Here is a 4522-nt window from a genome sequence, read left to right on the forward strand (position 1 = left end):
AGTGAAGTCAAAAGCCGCACAGCCCAGGGAAGGAAGGTGGGCCCACAAGGGAAGCTTCTATCTTAATGGTCTCAGATCATGGCCCCCTCAGCCCAGGACACAGAGGTGAGCACTGGAAGTCCATTCCCGGAGGTTTCAGTTGTCCCATTGAGTCTTCCCTTAAAAAAAATCAATGTCATGGCTGACCTGGCACTGCCTTTTGGGCAAACACCTGCTATTGCTTTGTACTTCTGGTTTCATCACATAAGAAGATCTGCCTTATTGTCTTTGAAGTTGGCTCTCTCTGCTACTTTGTACATATCCATCCTCAGCTATCTGGAGCTGTCTAGGGGAACACTGGATCACTGGGAGTGAGCAGAATGGTAGTTAGCTAAATTGCTATGGAGGAATGAGTAAAGTGAGACCAGAGATTTCATGATAAAAGGCAGACTAAAAGGATACACTGAAGTAATTTCAAGATAACTAACACTTAAGAAGACCACATCTACACTAAATGGAATGAAATGATAATACCAGTATATTCAAAATACAGAAGGTAGAGTAGATTGGGAAGCAAAAGGGCTAAAAACAAGTGAATGATAGTAATTGTGGTGATACCTGGGTAAGCTAAAATATTAAGCCAGAAATGATGAAATAAGGGAATGCTAACTATAGGGGGCAGTCCAAAATTAATAATCCCGTGCAGGGGCAAAGGCAGGCCTTTGGGCAGTGGCAGTGGATGTTAGTTAAGCATTTCTGTGGGGCAGGTGTTCTGCGTGTATTTTACTACTTCATTCTCCCAACAATCCTGGGAGTTAGTCCAGGTATTATTATCTCCATTTTTTAGGTGATGATGGTGAGACTTAAGAGAGGGAAAAGAAAACTCTTCAAATCACATGGAATTTAGGTGGCCAAGTTGCGGTTGGAATCCAGATATGTGTGCTGACCTCTAGGTTGACTGCAGATGTGTGAGGAACTTCTCCAGAGGGTGTCCTTCCAGGTCTGGGAGTTTGCCAGAGGAGTTCTATGGGGGCTGATACCTACCTGTAGGGCAGTGAGTCTTCAGGCTCTTCCTTTGGATTGATGCCCTCATGTCTCCTAGGTCCCTTACTGCAGTTCTCAAAGGTGAGTCTTCAGCTGCCCTGGTTGTTCTCAATGTCCTGCTCGATCATGGTGGTTCCTTTGCATGGCTCTTTCCCCAGGAGCTGCAGACAGCTTGCCCAACTCCATGCCCTTGATCCTATGAACTTCTCCACATGCTGAGAACAAATAAGGTGTATGGGCTTCATAAAACGCCAGGCAAGGAGGACCTATACAATCAGGTGGCAGTTTTTGGCAGGTCTAACATAAGCAGGTGTCATGCATGAAATTGTCAGGCATGTTTGTTTGTGTTCATAATATGTGATGAGTACCATGGAGGTGTTGAAGATAAGGGACCCAGATAAGAAAATTAGGTTATGAACTGAAAGGTAAAGGTAAAACAGACTGCGAAGTAGTCTGGGAATGCCAGAATTGCACATATCTATCCAAGCCCAGCCCATGCGCCACTGTATCATCAAGCTTGCCTTGATAGCTCCCATCTCCAAATCAATCCTGGCAATCCCACAAGCTTCCTTGTTATTTTCCCCTTGCATTTTAGGGATATACCTCTGTCTTCCTCCAAAGCATAGTGGCTACCTTGGGGGAGGGTATCTTGACTTACTCATTTTGTTTCCTGTGAGCACAATGCCCAGTACCTGTGCTATCAAATTTGCTGGGTTGGGCAATGCTGGCTTGGCTGGAAGAATGTCCAATAAAAGGCAGAAATGTAAGAACTACTCCCAAGGGAAGGGAGGCATGATAGCACTGTGGTTGAGTAGGCAGGCTCTGGAGGCAGACCTGAGTTCAAATTCATTCTTGGTTACTTCCAGGTGTGTGATCTTGGGGAGCCTCTCCAAAGTGTTTCCTCCTCTGTAAGATGGACAACTGTCAAATAGCACTGGCTTCACTGGACTGAATGAGATGACCCACGTGCTGGCATGTGCCACGTGCCCAACAGCTGTCCATGGCTATTCTAAGGGGAGGTAGGATAAGAAAGGGGGATGGGGCTGTTCTCCCACTGTGAGGCTCTAGGGCCTGATGCTGAATAAAACGTTGTGTGTGGTGCCACCGACTGTCATCTCTTGTTTAGGCTTGACTGGGGAAATGTTTCCACAGGCACAGACTAGTTAAGCAAAACTGGAGGTGGATTTTGAAGAGTTTGGAGGTGTGTTGGAATTACCTAGGTCCTGAGCTCAGGGTGCAAGCCACAGAAGGGAGCCATTTGCCTGGTCTGTCACAGAACTTGATCTCTGACTCTGTCTCTCTTAGCTTACAGCTTCCCTGGAGGTAGGGTGGGCTATGCCTCTGTCTTCTCAACTAGGAGCCCTTGGATGGGAAGCCCCATTTATCACCTTCATTTTTATGTCCCCAGCCCTCATCCCATGCACTGTGCCTCGTCCTAACAGCCATCCTAAGTGCTTGTGCAAGGAATGGATTTGTGCCCTAGTTACAGCCCTGACCTCCACCAGATGCACAAGAATTTCCCTGATTTTGCAAGGAGGAATGACTACTTAGGGAAGCTGAGGCACACTTCTAGGTCAGGGGCCTCTGCACTCCCCCAGACTGTGATGAGACACGTGCATCTTTAGTAGTGAGAAGTGGCTTAGTCTACTCATGTTGTAAATGAGGATTTTCTTTATTTTAATTCCTGCTCCAGTTCTAGCCAAGAACCTTCCTCAAGCTGGGGCAAGGAGAGAGCTGAGCTCCTGACACCGTCCCCCTTAGTCTTAGGGTGCTACAGAGGGCCCCTCTCTGATGGTATCTTCTCAGCTGTTTGCAAAACAGTCAGGGAGGAGGTGAAGCCCTGAGCCAGGCAGCCTGGCTGTCTCTTTAAATGCCTGGGTCTGTGTGGGAGAGGGAGGGGCCGGCTCTGGAGTGCGTGAAATTCCTGGGCTCCTCCGGCAGTCTCAGGCTCAGAGCTCAGCCCTACACATCTCCTCTTGCATGCAACTCACTGAGCAGCAGAGGCCAGCGTATACTCCCCTCGTGAAGCTGCCAGCATCTCGAACCACCAGGGACCCGCTTTTCGCACCTCCAACACCCTCCTCCCTTCTTCCCTGTCACTCCCTCTCAGAGGGAGAGAAAAAAAGAGAGAAAGATTCTGGAATTTGAACCTTCCCAAAGAGGAAACAGACCCAGCAAACTCAGTTGATTAAACATCAAACAAACAGATCCCAAATCTTCTGTTCGACGGGAAAGGTAAGATTTGGGGGCAAAGGCAGGCGGGCTGTGAAAGAACTCAAGGTGCTTCTCCCTTCCGGAGGCGGTAGCTCCAGAGAGGGTAGAAGTTTTCAGTTGGGAGCAACCAACCTAGATTTCCACCCCCCTGAATGTTGGATTGGAGAGCTCGGCTGACCATGGGATTGGCTTTTTAACTGCCCCCCCCCCCTCGCCCCTTCAGTTTCTCCTGGAAGTTGAGTCCTTTTGCTCTAGATGTGCAAAAAGTCAGAGAATGTTTGAGATTTTTAAAAAATCTTTTAAAAAAAGTCTTTCTCCTATTTCCTTGGATGGTTAGTCTAAAAGGACACGTGCCCATCACTTCATTTTGGGCAGATACTTTTTTCAACATGTTGTAGCCACTTTCCCCCTTATCATTATTATCATAATTTCTGGGGAAGGGGCTGATTCAAATGAGGAAGAGAAGAAGGGACATTCTGAGGATCTCAAGAAGACAAAATTGAATTGAGACAGGGATTTCCCGAGCTGAGGAATTGAGGTATATACGTGTGTGTGAGTGTGTTTAAGTGTGGTTTTGGGGGTGGTTCAGTTGTCCCTTGCAACCCTTTTTTGCAAGGGTGGTGGTGGAGGGAGTGGAAGGAGGTGGTGCTTGAGTCTGAAGGTTCAAGTTGGACTCCCACTGTCTTGTGGTGAAGGTGGGCATCCTCAGAGAAGGTGAAAAGGGAGTGTGTGTTAGGGAGTGTGAGAGTGTGTGTGAGTGAGTGTGTGTGTGTGCGCGTGTGCGCTCCTATTTGGATCCGTGACAAGGGAACCTTCCTCTTCTGCCTTCCATTTGTTTATATTAATGATTTAGTAGCAGGCTTGCCTAAAAACTTCCACTCTGTGTAAGCACTGTGGGTTTTGCAAGCTCTCAGTGACCTTAGAGGCTGGTTCGATGTCTTTTTTTTCAAGGCATTGTGCTGTGCCCAGAGTTTCAGCTCTTTTCCTCTCTGTTTTTTTTTTTTTTTTTTTTTTTTTTTTTTTTAACCACAAAACTTAACTGCTTTAGAAACATTTTCCTGATGACAAGGGGAAAAAAATCTGTCCCCCCAACACCAATCCCTTCTGAGGCCAGTGATGTAATACAACCTATGGGCTCGACTGCTTTGCAGGTGACTTACCCTGTGATTACTTGTTAAAAAAATAAATTTCTCCCTTCCTCCATTAAATGCCTTCATCTTTTGATTTGAATGTAGAAATATTGTCATGTAGCGAGAAAATGATATTTTTGCTAACCATTCTTGGG

At 46.7% G+C, this 4522-nt stretch overlaps 1 protein-coding gene across 18 annotated transcripts in view; it reads left to right on the forward strand.

Moving 5' to 3' along the window:
* Positions 1 to 2979: 2979 nt before the first annotated feature.
* Positions 2980 to 4522, forward strand: part of NRXN3 (neurexin 3) — a 1555579-nt gene continuing 1554036 nt past the window's right edge. For all 18 annotated transcript variants that reach the window (XR_001512329.1, XR_001512328.1, XR_001512327.1 and 15 more), the window contains exon 1: positions 2980 to 3258. The gene's annotated coding sequence lies outside the window, so the exon portion shown is untranslated. The remainder of the gene's footprint in view (positions 3259 to 4522) is intronic.

This window comes from Myotis davidii, unplaced genomic scaffold (genome assembly GCF_000327345.1).
Source record: "Myotis davidii unplaced genomic scaffold, ASM32734v1 scaffold309, whole genome shotgun sequence".
In the NCBI taxonomy this organism is placed as follows: domain Eukaryota; kingdom Metazoa; phylum Chordata; class Mammalia; order Chiroptera; family Vespertilionidae; genus Myotis; species Myotis davidii.